General features: G+C 40.1%; 1 long non-coding RNA gene across 3 annotated transcripts in view; it reads right to left on the bottom strand.

Annotated features, from left to right (window-relative positions):
• Nucleotides 1–18,848, bottom strand: part of LOC126082275 (uncharacterized) — a 275,294-nt gene that overhangs the window by 246,361 nt on the left and 10,085 nt on the right. For all 3 annotated transcript variants that reach the window (XR_007518520.1, XR_007518522.1, XR_007518521.1), the window contains exons 2-4: nt 5,960–6,011; nt 5,282–5,320; nt 2,800–2,931 (exon numbers count right to left, since the gene is read on the bottom strand). This is a non-coding gene — a long non-coding RNA (uncharacterized LOC126082275). The remainder of the gene's footprint in view (nt 1–2,799; nt 2,932–5,281; nt 5,321–5,959; nt 6,012–18,848) is intronic.

Genomic DNA, 18,848 nt, shown 5'->3' with positions numbered 1-18,848 from the left:
CACAGAAAACCCCAATGAATCCTCCAGAACACTACTGAAACTAATAAAAGAGTTTGGCAGAGTCTCAGGTTATAAGATAAACATACAAAAATCACTTGGATTCCTCTACATCAACAAAAAGAACATCGAAGAGGAAATCACCAAATCAATACCATTCACAGTAGCCACCAAGAAGATAAAATACTTAGGAATAAATCTTACCAAGGATGTAAAAGACCTATACAAAGAAAACTACAAAGCTCTGCTACAAGAAATTCAAAAGGACCTACTTAAGTGGAAAAACATACCTTGCTCATGGATAGGAAGACTTAACATAGTAAAAATGTCTATTCTACCAAAAGCCATCTATACATACAATGCACTTCCGATCCAAATTCCAATGTCATTTTTTAAGGTGATAGAGAAACAAATCACCAACTTCATATGGAAGGGAAAGAAGCCTCAGATAAGCAAAGCATTACTGAAAAAGAAGAAGAAAGTGGGAGGCCTCACTCTACCTGATTTCAGAAGCTATTATACAGCCACAGTAGTCAAAACAGCCTGGTACTGGTACAACAACAGGCACATAGACCAGTGGAACAGAATTGAGAACCCAGATATAAATCCATCCACATATGAGCAGCTGATATTTGACAAAGGCCCAGTGTCAGTTAATTGGGGAAAAGATAGTCTTTTTAACAAATGGTGCTGGCATAACTGGACATCCATTTGCAAAAAAATGAAACACGACCCATACCTCACACCACACACAAAAACTAACTCCAGGTGGATCAAAGACCTAAACATAAAGACTAAAACGATAAAGATCATGGAAGAAAAAATAGCGACAACCTTAGGAGCCCTAATACAAGGCATAAACAGAATACAAAACATTACCAAAAATGACGAAGAGAAACCAGATAACTGGGAGCTCCTAAAAATCAAACACCTATGCTCATCTAAAGATTTCACCAAAAGAGTAAAAAGACCACCTACAGATTGGGAAAAAATTTTCAGCTATGACATCTCCGACCAGCGCCTGATCTCTAAAATCTGTATGATTCTGTCAAAACTCAGCCACAAAAAGGCAAACAACCCAATCAAGAAGTGGGCAAAGGATATGAACACACACTTCACTAAAGAAGATATTCAGGCAGCTAACAGATACATGAGAAAATGCTCTCGATCATTAGCCATTAGAGAAATGCAAATTAAAACCACGATGAGATTCCATCTCACTCCAACAAGGCCGGCATTAATCCAAAAAACACAAAATAATAAATGTTGGAGAGGCTGCGGAGAGATTGGAACTCTTATACACTGCTGGTGGGAATGTAAAATGGTACAACCACTTTGGAAATCTATTTGGCGTTATCTTAAACAGTTAGAAATAGAACTACCATACAACCCAGAAATCCCACTCCTAGGAATATACCCTAGAGAAATAAGAGCCTTCACACAAACAGAAATATGCACACCCATGTTTATTGCAGCACTGTTTACAATAGCAAAAAGCTGGAAGCAACCAAGGTGTCCATCAACGGATGAATGGTTAAATAAATTGTGGTATATTCACACAGTGGTATACTACACAAAGATAAAGAACAGTGACGAATCTGTGAAACATTTCATAACATGGAGGAACCTGGAAGGCATTATGCTGAGTGAAATTAGTCAGAGGCAAAAGGACAAATATTGTATAAGACCACTATTATAAGATCTTGAGAAATAGTATAAACTGAGAAGAACACATACTTTTGTGGTTACGAGGCGGGGAGAGAGGGAGGGTGGGAGAGGGTTTTTTTTTACTGATGAGTTAGTAGCTAAGAACTGCTTTAGGTGAAGGGAAGGTCAACACTCAATACACAGAAGGTCAGCTCAAATGGACTGGACCAAAAGCAAAGAAGTTTCGGGATAAACTGAATGCTTCGAAGGTCAGCGAAGCAAGGGCGGGGGTTTGGGGACTATGGCTTAAGGGGACTTCTAAGTCAATTGGCAAAATAATACTATTATGAAAACAGTCTGCATCCTACTTTGATATGTGGCGTCTGGGGTCTTAAATGCTAACAAGCGGCCATCTAAGATGCATCAATTGGTCTCAACCCACCTGGAGCAAAGGAGAATGAAGAACACCAAGGTCACACGACAACTATGAGCCCAAGAGACAGAAAGGGCCACATGAACCAGAGATTTACATCATCCTGAGACCAGAAGAACTAGATGGTGTCCGGCCACAACTGATGACTGCCCTGACAGGGAGCACAACAGAGAACCCCTAAGGGAGCAGGAGATCAGTGGGATGCAGACCCCAAATTCTCATAAAAAGACCAGACTTAGTGGTCTGACTGAGACTAGAGGAATCCCGGTGGTCATGGTCCCCAAACCTTCTGTTGGCCCAGGACAGAAACCATTCCCAAAGACAACTCATCAGACATGGAAGGGACTGGACAATGGGTTGGAGAGAGATGTTGATGAAGAGTGAGCTACTTGTATCAAGTGGACACTTGAGACTGTGTTGGCATCTCCTGTTGGAGGGGAGAGGGGAGGGTAGAGAGGGTTAGAAACTGGCAAAATTCTTATGAAAGGAGAGACCGGAAGGGCTGACTCATTAAGGGGAGAGTAAGTGGGAGTATGGAGTAAGGTGTATATAAGCTTACACGTGACAGACTGACTTGATTTGTAAACATTCACTTAAAGCTCAATAAAAATTATTAAAAAAAAAAAATATTGGTCCTCTTGCTGTGTAAACTTTCACTGAAAACATAATAAAATATTATTTAAAAAAATCAATACAAATACAAACATTGGCCAGGTTACCACCTGAAATAGCAAGAGAATTAGATTGGATGCTCTACTGAGGAATGGAAGATCCAAGAAAATCAAAGGTTGAAATCTGGAAGTGCTAAGGTGTTGAAACTGATAACAATGTAGAAATCAGAAGTTTCACGGAAACTGAAAAAAAAAGAAAGACATCTAGTTAGAAAATAAACATTCTTTGGCATGTATCCAGCTACTACCAAAAAAGATGAATATTTTTTCTACTACCTAGAGCCTGATAAGCACAAAAAACAAACAAACCCGTTACAGTCAAGTCGATTCTGACTCATAGTGACCCTAAAGAAAAACAGAGCAGAACTGCCCCCCAGGGCTCCCAAAGAGTGACTGATAGATTCAAACTGCCAACCTTTTGGTTAGCAGCCTGAGCTCTTAACCACTGTACCACCAGGGCTCCTGATAAGCACAGGATGAGATAAACATAGCATAATAAAATATAATGTAATAATGTACAATATAATTTCAATATAGACCAGAGAATCTTCTGCTAACTGCTTTGGCCTCTTAAGACAAAATCTATGTTGCAAAAAGTTAAATCTTCCAGATCAAGTATTCTATTTATAAGATTCATCACTTAAGGTAAATTATCAAGTGATATAATTATAATTTAGTTCCTGGTGAGTCTTAAATATTAGCAGACTATCCAGGGCTAGCTAATCCTCACTGATTTGGGAATTCTCTTTCAGATCCACAAGGATCAGGTCCTGAAGCGGAAGTAATAATAGTAATTTTTCAAACCTTCTGAAAAATGATGTAGAGGGTTTAAAGAAAATGGACTCCACAGAAGAACTAGATGGTGCCCGGCTACCACCACCGACAGCTCTAACAGCGATCACAATAGAGAACAATAAAGGGTCCCAGACGGAGCAGGAGAAAAATGTAGAACAAAATCCAAACTAACAAAAAAAAGACCAGGCTTATTGATCTAACAGAGACTGGAGGAACCCCCGAGACTTGGCCCCCATATACCCTGCTAACTCAGAGCTGAAGCCACTCCGAAAGTCCACCTTCTAGCCAAAGATTAGGCAGGCCTATGAAACAAACAACAACACATGTGAGGAATGTACTTCTTAGTTCAATCAAGTATACAAAACCAAATAAGCAACACCTGCCCAAAAGCAAAGAGGAGAAGGCCGGAAGGGACAGGAAAACTGGATGAATGGACACAGGGAACCCTTGGTGGAAAGGGGGAGAGTGCTAACACATTGTGAGGATTGCAACCAATGTCATGAAACAATTTGTGTATAAATTTTTGAATAAAAAATTAATTTGCACTATAAACTTTTACCTAAAGCACAATAAAATTTTTAAAAAGAAAAAAAATGGAACAGAGACTCTAGCCTTTAAGTATTTATTGGAGAGAAAGGGCACACAACAATGACACTTTCTAAGCAACTTTATCAGTAGCAGCATCAACAAAACACCAAAATGCTAAAAAGACAACAAATAAAATTGAGAATTGTATTCACAAAGTATGTGTATTTGGGAGACGAAGACAGAAGAACAAGAAAGATGTCAGATAAAAAACATAAAGCAAAGAACTGATCTAAGCTTGGGTGTTTTTCCCTCAAGAGTTTTAAAATTATAAAATGGGAAAATGTTTCTTTTATTAGAAATAGAATGACTTAAGTTGGGGTATTTGGATTCCTTTTTGAAGGACTTTGATTCCTTTTCCTTCTCTCCTTATCTGGTCTACTTCTTCCCTTTTATCCTTTCCTTGTCTAGTTCCCTCTCCTTGCCTTCTCTGCATCCCAGAGTAAGGGGATGTGTCCAGACCTTCTCTTATCTGAGTCTCAAGGGCAAAGCAAGGGCCAGGATCAGCACAGAGTGCCTGGATATTCCTTAGGAGCTGTTTGATCTTGGACAAATTGCTTTACCTCTCTGTGCCTCTGTTTTCTCATTTGTAAACTAGAAATAATAACATCATCTCATCCTGATATAATAAATTAATATAGGCAAAGTACTTAAAACTTTGACTGGCACTATTATAAGTGTTATTATCATCTTTATTATACATTGCATCTTGGCTTCAGCCAGAGCCTTGCAGGTGCATGGAAAGGACATGGCTTGAGCCTTAGCCTTTGGCCCCTCTGAAGAATAAGAAATCACTGCTGTAGGCTGGAAGCCTCTGGGTGGTGCAAAGGGTTAACATGTTCAGCTGCTAACTGTAGCCCAACCAGAAGAGCCTCAGAAGAAAGGCCCGACGATCTACTTCTGAGAAATCAGCAGTTGAAATCCCTATGCAGCACAGTTCTATTCGGACACACAAAGGGTCACTATGAGTCAGAATCGACTTGACAGCAACCAGTAGTTTAGGCTCAGGAGAAAATAAGGAATGGGGAAAAGAACTGATTCCTTTCAATTCTCTCCTCCTCCCACACACAAGAACACTAACATGGGTATTTAGGGAATTACTTAAGAGATTTATTAGCTTGCTTCTATTTTTTAAAGGGAACAATAGCTTTACCTGGTCTTTCCACTTTTATAACTTCTGCTCCAAGGTCTCCTAAATTCATAGTAGCAAAAGGTCCCGCCAATACAATATTAACAATGATAAATGAATTAGTTACCATCTTAAAGAATTTTATATTATTTTCTCAAAAGTCCATCAACGCAAAAAAGCTCACATTAAGAACTAAAATCATTAAAACTGTTCTAAAAAGTACTTTGGTCACAGTATACCCCCTTTGACTGAGGAATTCTACATCTAAGCTCTGTCCTGAGAAAGTAATCAGAAACAAGGCAAACATATATGTGCAAGAAGGTTCCCTGAAGTCTAATCCATAATTGTGAAATACTGGGGGATGAGTTTGTAATTGTTACATAATGATAAAATAAATACCATCTTATGTTTTTGTTGGATCTTTAATAACATAGGAAAATATTCAAAATACAACACTACGTGTAAAATGTCGGTAAAACTAATTTCAATATGGTTCTAATTTTTCTTTTGTAAAATCATATGTAAATATGTAGATTAGAAAGAAATGCACAGATATTACACTGGTTATCTCTTAGAATGATGGGATTATAGAATTTTAGTTTTATTTTTTTCTTTTCTAAAATTTTGAAAATAAGCATATAAACATCGTTTCAAAGAGAAGGGAAAAGCCAGTCACCAAAACCTAGTTAAACCAATACAAACCTCGTTAGATCCAGAATTTTTACACCTTCCAATAGCTTCATATTGTCAGTGCCTGGCAAAACACAGATAATATTTAAACAATATTCATTATTAATTTTCAAGAGGAACAGTGCAGAATTTTTCATATTCTCTTTTAAATAATCTCTACTACCCAAATTATGTTTTTTTCCTTCACAGTGTTTCTGCTTTATATGTAACACAGTAAGCTTGACCTGATAGTTACTCTGTAAAAATTAAAGCCTCTAATAACCAGGTTAGGAAGAAGGGTCTGGCGAGCTACTTCTGAAAATCAATGAAAACCCTGTGGATCACAATAGGCTGATCTGCAATTGATCATGGCAATGGCACAGGATCGGGTAGCATTTCATCCCACTGTGCATGGGGTCCCCATGATCTGAGGCTAATTCCACAGCAGCTAACAACAATAACAAATACCAGATTACTCCCAATTAATAAAATCTACAACTACATGAAGATATTTTGTGTAATAAAAAATATCCTAAGATGTGGGCTATTGAAGGTAGCAACAAAGCTCTCTTGCATGTTTGCTCTACTTTAAGGATAGGGAGGAAGGAATGGGCAAAAAAAAAAAAAAAGCTTATTAAACAATTTGAAATCACATGTATATTTCTTTTTTTTCTCTTCACCCATAAACTATAAAAATTGATACACAGATCAATAATTATATTAGTAATTCATCATATACACGTAATGGCAACATTAAATCACAAAGTCAAATTTTAGCCAAATAGCCTACAAAGTTCAGATCAAGCTGAATTGTACTTAAACCTACATGGGGAAAAATGATAAGCAACCAGTTTGAAATATTTCTAAGAAATTCTGAATGTAGATCCATCACCAGTGGATTAAGAAAAAGGTTATAGAATTTACATATATATAAACTTGAAATGATTCTTAGGTAAGAGATCACAGACCACAGTGCTCTAGCACAGAATACTGGAAGTCCATATGGCACGTACTTTCTCCTTGAAATAAGCCAATTTATTATTTTCCAATAAAGAATTGCTGTCACAGCAATAGGAAATATGTGAAGTCCATGAGATTGGTGCATTATTTTCTTGGAAGTACACTTATGTGGGAAATCAGATTATACTCAAAGTAACTTGATGAGCAGGGAATCAGAAAAATGAAAGGAGCTGAAACAATGTTTAATGTGGTAGATTGTAACAGCAATAGGCTCATGAATAACACTTCCAGAGATCCCCACTTTTGAATGATCCCCTCCCATGTTGATCTGGGCTTGGACATTACCTTGCTTTAGCCAATGGGACATGAGCAAACTTGATGCAGGCAAAGCTGGATAAATGCCTGCACACTGGGTTTGACTTCCTGCAACACCTCTGCCTTCGTGTGAAGAAGCACAAGATGAAAGAGCACGTGCACAGGGCGGGGGGGTCGTCCTGTCATTGCACCCATTCCAGCTGACACCCAGACATGGGGAGAGGCCATCTTAGCAGGTCCAGGCCCAGCCAAGCGACTATTTGCAGGCACACTAATGATCCCAGGTGAGTCCAGCAGAATGGCCCAGTCAATCCATTGAATTTTGAGAAAAAAATTCGCCACTGTTAACTTAAGCCACTAAATTGTGGAGTTGTTGGTCATGCAGGCATAGATAAACCAATACGAATGGCTTAGGTCAGAGATGGCCTATTGTAGCAGCCAGGGTGATCTTTCTAAAATTTAAAACAAATAAGATATTTCCCTGCTCAAAATCTCCTAATGGCTTTCTACCACAAGTAGAATGAAATCCAATGTCCTACCATATCCCTCAAGAGCCTGATTCTTCTGGTCTTGGCTATCTCTCCAACCTTGCTCCCTATCACTCTCCCTCTCACTCATTCTTCTACAGCTACATTGACCTTGCGGTTCCTTGAACACATCGAGCAAACTTCTGTTTCAGGGCCTGTGGCGAAAAAGAGGTGGACCACTAAGATTCCCTTCAAGAAAGGCCTCGATGCCCACCTGCAAGGATTGGGCTTACCTGACAACCTCCAGCTATTAGTTTCATCAGAGTCCACATCAGTTTTCCAGCTGAGATCCCATGATTCTCTGGTCAAATGACTAAGCAAAGTAGGGGCAGAAAGACCTAGCCATTTCCTCCACTCAGTGAGGGACTATGGCAGCAGCCCTCCTTGGGGTAATGGCTCTGGAACTCCCCAGTGGACAAGCAGAACCTTTGTCAGGTCAGCACGCAGTTTGATGGTTCCCTGTGTCCAGCCCTATTGCCTTCCTTTCCCTTTCACAGGTGTTACTCCCCAGTAAGCCCTTTGCCCTTCTAGCTCCGTTGGCACAGCTGCCTTCTAGAGAACCCAACACATGCCAGAGCCTTTGCACTTGCTATTTCCTTTGCCGGAAATCTCTTCCTCTGTACATTTGCATGTCTTTCTCGATCCATACAAATTTCTGCTTGAATATCTCACTCTTAGAGTAACCTTGCCTGACCATCCTCTCTGAATAGGACGACACTCCTCTGAGTCTCTATCTCTGCTTTACTTTTCTTATAACACTTACAGTTACCTCATATTACCTTAAATTGATTTATTTGTTTATTACCCATCTTTCCCACTAGAATTGCCTAGAACAGTGGCTGACACTAAGAATTAGTTGAGGGATAGCTCTGGGAGGGAGTGAGAGGGAGAGGGGGTACAGGTAAGCTTAACAGCCAGAATGGAATGGAAGATTAGACAAAGGAGGGGAAGCTGAACAAAATGGCAGGAAAAAAAGTACCAGAGGGAAATTCCCCTCAGCAGAATGGCTGTTATGGGTTGATTTGTGCCCCTCAAAAAATTATGTTGAAGTTCTAACCCCTGACATCCATGAATGTGACATTTACTTGGAAATAGCATCTTTGCAAATGAAATTAGTTAATATGAGGCCATACGGAAGTAGAGGGGACTCTAATCCGATGGCTGGTGTCCTTACAAAAAGAGGAGAAGAGACCCAGACAGACAGACACAAAGGGAAGGCAGCCATGTGAAGATGGAGGCAGAAACTGGAGTGATGCTGCCATAAACGAAGGCCTGCCTAGAAGCTGGAAAAGGCAAGGAAGAATCTTCCCCTAGAGACTTCAGAAGAAGTATGGCCCTGCCAACACCTTCATTTCAGACTTCTAGCCTCCAGAACTGTGAGACAATAAATTCCTGTTGTTATAAGCCATCCCAATTTATGGTGCTTTGTTACCCCAGGAAACTAACACAACAGCTAAAGAACTTCCAAAAACAGGAAGTTAACATTCATCATCCACTTTACTTCTCTCTTATAAAAGCCACCAGGCAAAACTCGTGCCGAAATATCTTTAAGTTAGTTTTCTTTCTCTTAAGTCTCAAGGGGGAAAACATTAATCTTTAGCATCAAATATTTATATTTTCCAAAAATACTGGTCTTCTGCACTTAAGTCTCTTTTGGGGCCCTTATTTTATTTCAAGTGATACACAAAATATATTTAGGTCTCTTCATCCCATAAATCTTCATTTCATTACAAATCTATGAAAAAGTCTTTATTTCACCACCAATGCCATGTTACGACCATAATAAGTTAGTAGAATTTTGTTTAATGAAGCAAAAACTTTTAAACTGAATACACTTAACATGAGGCAAAATAATTTAACTTCTATTATCTGAGAAGACACCCAGAAAAAAGACATATTTAAAACAAAATCAATGAATGACTTTTAAATAGTTAAGAGCATGATCATGGGTGCAATGCCTTTCTCCACTACTTGCTACCTCACCAGCACCTGGGGCAGGTAACTTCACCTCTCTGAGTCTCTGATTCCTCATCTGAAGCACCTCTCTCATAGGGTCGGCAGGGATTAAATGAAATGTAAAATGCTTAGTATACTTCCCAGCATATAGTAAGCGCTCATTAACAACTTGCCATCGCTATTATTATTACCGTCATCATCACCATATATTTATTATACAGTCTTACCTATTAAAACTGAGTACTTCAGACCCAGATTTGAAAACAAGAAAAATACACGATTATTTTAAGGAACAAAAAGTAAATAAATAAAGCATGGTTCTCAGTATTCTATACTTAAAAAGGGCATCTGGAGCCACATGTTTGCCTGTTTATGAAAGAACAGAATAGATTGGGTGAGAGGAGGGTGCTTACAGGGGAGAAACCAGTTGGAAAAGGCATCGATGGTAATGTAATTTGTTGAGATATATTAAGCAGCTTGGGCATCTCTCTATCTTATTTAGCCTCTAGGATGAAAAGCTATTATAATGATACAGCTAGGCAGCCATGCAAAAAAGTATAATTATCATGAAGCTGCCATCAATTCTAAGCTTGCCAGGGCTGCTTCTAGGACTCCTCTGGTACCTGGCCCTAGGGTTTCCAAGACACAAATAAGCTTGGGCAGCACCAGAGTGATGATAATTGACAGATGCCCACACAAGTGGCTCATCTGTGTGACAACAATGCAGTCATCCCTCCCCACCCATGTTGGCCAACTACTGAGACAAAAACAAAAAACCCAAGTCAAAAAAGTCATAAAACAAACTGATCAAACATCAAATAGAACATGTAATACACACCAAAAAGATTTTTTAAGGTGCTATTATACAGAGAACTTAACTACCAGAATTTAAGAGTGAGAAAGCTGAAGATGGACCTATCTTCAAAGCATACTCTCTTAACCTGCTGAAGTTTTATCTACAATAGTTAGTATTCTGTGTTCTTTCTAGCATGCATTAGAAGTCATGAAAGAAACTCTGTTCCTAATCTGGCAGGTAATTTTAGGAGTTTAGCATTCCTAGAAAATTAATATCCCAGGAAGACATCAGGGAAATTACATTTTTGAGATCACCAGGCAATAATTTTTTTTTTTTCATTTCTAGGTTTGTGGTAAGCAAGAGAAGGCTGTAAAAAGGAAACTAAAGGATTTTCATGCACTTACGGGCTTTTCAATGCTACTCTTCACTGAAACCCCCAAAGTGTATACACTGACACTAATCACAGGTTGCTTATTTTCTCATCATCATCCACTTTACTTCTCTCAGACAACTACCCCTGGAAGAGCCATGTTGAAAGGATATTTTTAAATTCATTTTCTTTCTCTAAAATCTCAGGAGAGAAAAACAAATTTTCAGCATCAAATGTTTAAGTTACTTATAATGAAAAATAGGAATTCACTTTCTAATTTAATTAGCATGAATTTCTGAAGCACCTGTCACATTCATTAAGAAAGTCAACGAAAGAAACACAATAAAAACAGCAACAAAAAAATCTCAACTCTTGCATTAATTTTCAGGTTTTCTGTCTACCCAAGCAAATCGATGCAAGAAATAGAGAAAATACAGATAAAAAAAATAAAATCACTCATTACTGAATCACTCAATGCTAATAACTGCTCGTGCTTTTGGTGTAAATCCTTTCAGAGAGAGAAGATATGTAACTTTTTTGAAAATTCTAATCATATGCTACATGATATCAAAACCTGCTTTTATCCCTTAATATTTTGGGGCTACAACCCAAAACTTTAAATCTAAGATAAAATACTGAGCTGCCCCTCAGAGTAACTGGCTGCCTACAACTGTGTCAAGAAGACATTTCTACCAAGAATACCAGTCTATTGGAATCTCATGTGAAAAAGTGTAAGTCAACCAGACACTAGCTATTACGTTCTTGGAATCCTATCATAAAATCAAAAAAGAGTATGGAAACGATGATGAAGCTGTGGGGCAATCACACCATTCAGGAACGACCAGAAAACCATGTTGTTGTTCAAACCGCCAACCTTTCAGCTAGCAGCCGAGCATGGTGCATCACCAGGGCTACTTCAGAGAACCACAGTTAGCTGGATAATAGTTTATAATTTACTCTCTCTCAACACCCAAATTCTTCAGATCTCCCTCCCCCTACAAGAACTTGGCTATTACTATGGAATTTATGACCAAGCAGGTTTGGTAGTATCGGAAGCAACTGTTTATAATGAAAACTTGAGAATTTTACAGAAAGGACAGTGTAAACAAACTGGAAAAAGCATTTTTGAGTCACGGTTACAGGATGCCACGACCAAAATACAAGTCGGTGCTCATGCGAAATCCCTTTGCTACACTACATGCACCAGCTTTCCTTGAAGTTAGTTCCAAATGACTGGGTTCTGGCTGATGGAACAAAGGCAGAAGTAATATAAGCTAATTCCAGGCCTGACCTTGTAAACCATCCCATGAAACCCTCCAGCCCTCTGTTCCCCTGCTGCAGTAACAATCGAGGCTAGAAGTTTCCCATAGTGTAACTATATGCGCAAGAAAGATGTTTTTCTTTATTAAGCCACTGAAATGGCGGACTAATTTGCACCACAGCATAACCTAATAAAGATACCAAGGAGTGAAGGTAGAGAGATGCTAACCTCTAAGTGAGGCATCAACACCAACAACTAGATGTCCATGTCAGGGGTAGATTGTTTCACTGTCCATTTACCTGTAGTCTTCAAACTGAAGTAGGGGAAAACTTCCCTAAGTGATGTATGAATCGTTTAAAGAAATCAATTTCCAGGTCTTCAACTTCCACAGGTACTCTTTCCTAAAACCGATCAGCCTACAAAGGAGCCTGCTTTTACCAAAACTCTTCTCCCAGTAGGCAAAAGGAAAGCATATCCCTCACACATTCCAGATCTTACTACAGTGTACTACTCCGGGGTATAAAAACCTCTGGGGCACCAAAGGAATAATCAAAATATTGGTTCTGGAAAGTCACCTTAACCAAGGCAACCTTAAAGCCATAGGCTTCCTGCCTTTCCCTGACTAACACATATTTTGGCTAAAAGAGAAGCTGGCATTAAAAACAGGGTATTGCAGCCTATGTTGGGAAACTCTGATTTTAGAGCATCTGAAGGGGTAGAGATTAGTGTCACTGATTGTTTAAATGTAACTGGAATTTTTGCAGAACTCTCAAATTTTTCAAGGTAACTGTATAAAACACAGAGATAAATTTATTTCTTTATATTTGCTGTGCTTTTTAAAATCAAATCATATCATAAAATATTTATACCATATTCAGTTGGCCCTCACCCTTAGTTCACATTGAAAAATTCACTCACGTGATGAAAAATTTTAAATATCAACTTAAAGTACGAAAGGGTTTATTTTGTTTTTCAAACATCTTTTAGCAGGTAGGTGACTGCTATAGATTGGTAATGATGGAAAATAGTACCAACTTATAACCACAAGTCAATGAGCCAGAGGAAAAACTTCTTAGTTCTTCAGGCTTCTTCATTGGGCCATCCTGGTTCAGAGGATCAGAAGTGGTTGAACCAGTAACTGGTAGAGCAAATTATAGCTAACAATTACTGAACATAAGAGTGTCCACAAGCCCAAGTGGCCCCTTGAACTTCTCAGTATTGGTGATGTTAATCATAAGGCCCAGTGGCTGCCCTCTGGTAGAAGGCCAACCTATGCGAAGACCTTTGTGCAAATTAGAAAAAGACACACTCATCAGGGGACAACTAGCAAAACAATGACCTCTCTAGGTTGATGAATTAGAAAAAAAAAAAAAAAAAAACACCTTCATAGGTATTTGAGAGGGAATATAATCACTACAGCAGAAAAGAAAATGTGTATGCGTTGTGGGGGCAGGGTGGGTTTGCAGTTTTAAACTATGAATGTAATGAGTCCCTTTTGACTCAAAAATTAAGTCCCATTCTACAGAACAAGGTGGATATTTTACTAGCAGGAACAGAAGGGAAGTAGGGGCAACCTGGAAGAAGTATGTAGGATGGGTGTGTGACTGTCCACTATAACAGAAATACAACAAGTGGATGGCTTTAAAAAAAGAACTCTATTCTTTCACAGTCTAGGAGGCTAGAAGTCCAAATTCAGGGTGCCAGCTCCAGGGAAGGTCTTGTTCTGTCTGTTGGCTCTGGGGGAAAGGTCCTTGTCATCAATCTTCCCCCGGTCTAGGAGCTTCTCGGCGCAGGGACCCTGGGTCCCAAGGACACGCGATTCTCCTGGCTCTTATTTCTTGGTGGTATGAGGTCCCCCAGTCTCTCTGCTCACTTCTGTCTTTTATACCTCAAAAGATTGATTTAAGACACAATTTAATCGTGTAGATTGAGTCGTGCCTCATTAACATAACTGCCTCTAATCCTGCCTCATTAACATCACAGAGGCAGGATTTACAACACATAGGAAAATCACACAGGATGACAAAATGGTGGATAATCACACAATACTGGGAAACATGGTTGTCTTAGTCATCTAGTGTTGCTATAACAGAAATACCACAAGTAGATAACTTTAACAAAGAGAAGTTTATTCTCTCACAGTCCAGTAGGCTAGAAGTCGGAATTCAGGGTGCCGGCTCCAGGGGAAGGCTCTCTCTCTCTGTCAGCTCTGGAGGAAGGTCCTTGTCATCAGTCTCCCCTTGGTTTGGGAGCATCTCAGCACAGGAACCTCAGGTCCAAAGGACACACTCTGTGCCTGGCGCTGCTTTCTTGGTGATATGAGGTCCCCCATGTCTCTCTGCTCACTTCTCTTTTATATCTCAAAAGAGATTGGCTTAAGACACTATCTAATCTTGAAGATCTCATTGATAAAACTGCCACTAAGCCATCTTACTATATCATAGTGGTAGGATTTACAACACATAGGGAAATCACATCAAATGACAAAACGGTAGACAACCATACAATGCTGGCAATCACGACTAGCCAAGTTGACAGATACTTTGGGGGGACACAATTCTACCCATAACAATGGCCTAGCCAAGTTGACATATATTTTGGGGGGATATAATTCAATCCATAACAATAAGAACATGTTTTATGATTTATTTTTAACAGCTTCCAATGGGTAACTTTGAAGAGCAGGAGAGATACCTAGAGAGAAATGTAAGATACTTTCTATATGAAGGGCTATGGAGTACTCCCAGAGACTTCTCTTCAAGTCCTAAGATAAAAATTATTCTTTATGGCTTTTGGTGATTTGGGGAATGGTGAATGGAGAGTAGGCCTTAAGGTGGCCTAGCCATATTCATTCTATGTCTTCAAAGTTTTTAATACATATTGTCAAATTGTCTACCAGAATGGCAGTACTGTTATATATAGAGGTACTGGCAAAAAAAAAAAATTTTTTTTTTCACTCAGTATATGAAAATTGTTATGGGTTGAATTATGTCCTCCCAAAATATGTGTTATAAACTCTAATCCCTATAGTGGTTATAATTCATTTGGAAATGGGTTTTCTTTGTAACATTAATGTATGGTGTGTTTTAAGTAAATCTCTTTTGAGATATAAAAGAGATTAAACAAGCAAGCAGGAAAGCAGAGATGGGGGAAGATAGATGTCATGCTGTGTTAGTCATCCAGTGCTGCTATAACAGAAATACTACAAATGGATGGCTTTAACAAACAGAAGCCTATTGTCTCACAGTCTAATAGGCTAGAAGTCCAAACTTAGGGCACTAGCTCCAGGGGAAGGCTTTATCTCTGTGTAGACTCTGGAGGAAAGTCCTTGTCATCAATCTTCCTGTGGTCTAGGAGCTTCTCTGCACAGCAACCTTGGGCCCAAAGGACATGTTCTGCTCCTGGTGCTTGCCTTCTTGGTGGTGTGAGGTACCCTTATCTCTCTGCTTGCTTCTCTCTTTTATATCTCAAAAGAGACTGGCTTAAGACACTATCTAATCTTGCAGATCTCATTGATGTAACTGGCACTAATCCATCTTATTAACATCATAGCGATAGGATTTACAACACACAGGAAAATCTTATGAAATGACAAAATGGTGGACAAACACACAATACTGGAAATCATGGCCTAACCAAGTTGATACATATTTTGGGGGGAAACAATTCAACACATGACATTCTACCCTTTGGCCCCCAAAAAATTCATGTCCTTGCCACATGTAAAACATATTCACCTTATCATATTATAAAAAAGTCTTAAATCAACTCAAAGTGCAAAATCCAAAAATTCCTCTTCATCTGTGAAATACAGAATACAAGTTATCTGCTTCCAGAGTACAATGGTGCAACAGCCACAAGGAAGATATTTCTATTACAAACAGGAGAAATTGGAGGGAAAGAAGGCATAACAGGCACCAAGCAAGCCAGGAGAACATATTACATTAGCCCTCAAGGCTTGAAAATAATCCTCGATTCTCTGAGACCATTTATACAACAGCCCTGCCCTCCAGACTCTAGGTATTGGCTACACTCTCTCGATTCTGAGTGAAGGCCCCTCAGCCTTGGGTTTCAGCTCGGCCTTCCAGACCCACTGAGACAGCAACTCTGCTCTCTTGGTTTATGTGCACCATTCTCCTAGTCCATCTGAGTGGCGACCCCACCCTTAGAAACACCAGAGGCCATGGCTCTACCCTTTGAAACCCCAGAGGTCATGGCCATACCTTTTGAGAGTGAGGCAGCTAGGCTTCCTGTACTCCTTAGCTCTTCAGCTTCTGCTTCCTGATTTCTTGGCCTTCTGGCTCCTGGGGGCTCATGCCCACATCTGCCCTGCTGGGGCAAGTGTTCCAAAGCTCTGTAGCTCCACCAATAAGTGCCTGGAGGCACCCCACTCCATAGGTAAACTTCAGCTGGAAGGCACTCAGCTCTCTTGCATAGTGGGTCAGCAAGCCTAGTTCCACCAATAACTGCCTGGAAGCACCCCACTCAACCAGGAAGCCTCCTGAACCAAGGCACTCTGCTCTTTCACTTCATGGGTTGGCTCCAGTGCTGTCTGGTGCTGGTATCCTGGTTCTGGTCCACTGCTGCTGCTGGTCCTCTGCTGCTGCTGGTCCTCTGCTGCTGCTGGTCCTCTGCTGCTGCTTCTCACCACCTGCGCCATCTCTGCTGTTAACGGTTCTCCTTACTTCCTTCTGAGTCCTCTATCTGCTCAGCTTCAAAACCAATCCACATTTTGGATATCTGTTAGAGCAGGACCCCATGCCTAGTACCAAATTCTGTGTCAGTCATCTAGTGCTACCATAACAGAAAGATCACAAGTGGATGGCTTTAACAAACACGGGTTTATTCTCTCACAGTCCAGTAGGCTAGAAGTCCAAATTCACGGCACCAGAGCCAGGGGAAGGCTTTATCTCTCCATCAACTCTGGAGGAAGACCCCTGTCATCAATCGCCCTGCGGTCTAAGACTTTCTCTGCGCAAGAACCTCAGGTCCAAAGGACACGCTTTGCTCCCGGTGCTGCTTTCTTGGTGGTATGAGGCCCCCGTCTCTCTGCTTGCTTCTCTCTTTTATACCTCAAAAGAGATTGGCTTAAGACACTATCTAATCCTGTAGATCTCATCAATACAACTGCAGCTAATCCATCTTATTACTGTCACAGTGATAGGATTTACGACACACAGGAAAATCTCATCAAATGACAAAATGGTGGACAATCACACTATACTGGGAATCATGGCCTAACCAAGTTGACACATATTTTGTTGGACACAATTCAATCCACGACAAATGCCAAATGAAGATCACCAAGGAGCCAAAGAATAGAAGCTGAAGAGAAAAAGGCCTTTCGCCAGAGCCAATACAGAAAGATTGACTTCCTCCAGAGTGGACGCCCTGAATTTGGACTTTTAGCTTCCTAACTATGAGAAAACGAATTTTTGCTTGTTAAAACCACCCATTTGTGGTATTTCTGCTATGGCAGCACTAGATAACTAAAACAGAATTTGGTACCAAGAAATAGAGGTACTGCTCTAACAAATACCTAAAATGTGGAAGTGGTTTTAGAAACTGGGTAATGGGCAGAAGCTGGAAGAGTTTTAAGATTCCTAAAAGTAAAAGCCTAGATTGCCTTGAAGAGACTGTTGGTAGAATTGTGCACATCAAAGGCAATTCTGGTGAATGCTCAGCGAGGAGAGCTACAAAGAAAGTCTTTATCGTCTTAGAGAATACATATGGCACCAGCAACATAAGGTGGTTAGTAATGTGTTTCTCGTAAGGCTTTAAAAGGAAACGGTGAACATGTGATCGGACAACGGAGTAAGGGCGATGTTTGTTATGCGGTGGCAACTTGTCTGAATTACGTTCAAGAGTTGGGTGGAAGGTAGAACTTGTAAGTGATGAGCATGGATATTTGGCTGAGGACATTTCTAAGCAATTACTTAAAGGGGCTGCATGGTTTCTCCTTGTTGCTTATAGTGAAATGCAAAAAGAAAAACAAGGACTTAAAAATGAACTGCACAAAATGAAAACAGAACTTAAAGATTTGGAAAATTCTGTTATACAAATTAAGGACATGTGTTCTAGAATATTTACCAAGGACATAGCTACAAAATCTTTTGTTAAAGAGATTAAGCCTTTGACTGATGGATCTAACATAATGAACTACCACAGCAGAAAACTCATCAGGTTAGGCTGAAGGGGACAAAAATAGGATGAAAGGAAGAAAGGCTGTCTGCCTCTTAGAATTCTACAGGCAGGAAATAGGCCAAAGGAGCTACATCTGTTGTCCTCCAAGAAAGGAAAAGGACCATCCTTGGAGAAGTTTGGACATCAGCAAAACTGTTGGAAGGAGCTTGGGAAGCAGAGCTGCCTTAGTTTCAAACGGTGGAGCCAAGGTCTCCTAGGTCTCAAAGGGTGGAACCACAGCCTCCTAGGTTTCATAGAGTGGAGTCACAGCCTCCTAGGCTCCAAAGATTCAGATCTTCACTAGCTTGGTTCTGTAAAGTGGGACTGCCATTCAGTTTGGCCAAAAGGATGGGGATTCTGCCCAAAGCTGAGGTGGTGGGGCTTCTGTGCCCAAGGGGAAGAACGGGGTCTCTTGGGACTAAGGGTGTAGGGTCATCACTCAGATAGACTAAAATGGGACCACTCAAAACCAAAGTAGCAGAGTCGTTACCCCAGTGAGACTGGAAGGCAGAGCTGAAGCCCAGATGGTCCTGAATAGCAGAGGATGATTTTCA

This window comes from Elephas maximus, chromosome 8 (assembly GCF_024166365.1).
Source record: "Elephas maximus indicus isolate mEleMax1 chromosome 8, mEleMax1 primary haplotype, whole genome shotgun sequence".
NCBI lineage: Eukaryota > Metazoa > Chordata > Mammalia > Proboscidea > Elephantidae > Elephas > Elephas maximus.
The sequence above is the reverse complement of the archived record's forward strand: the minus strand, read 5'-3'. Positions and strand labels throughout refer to the sequence as shown.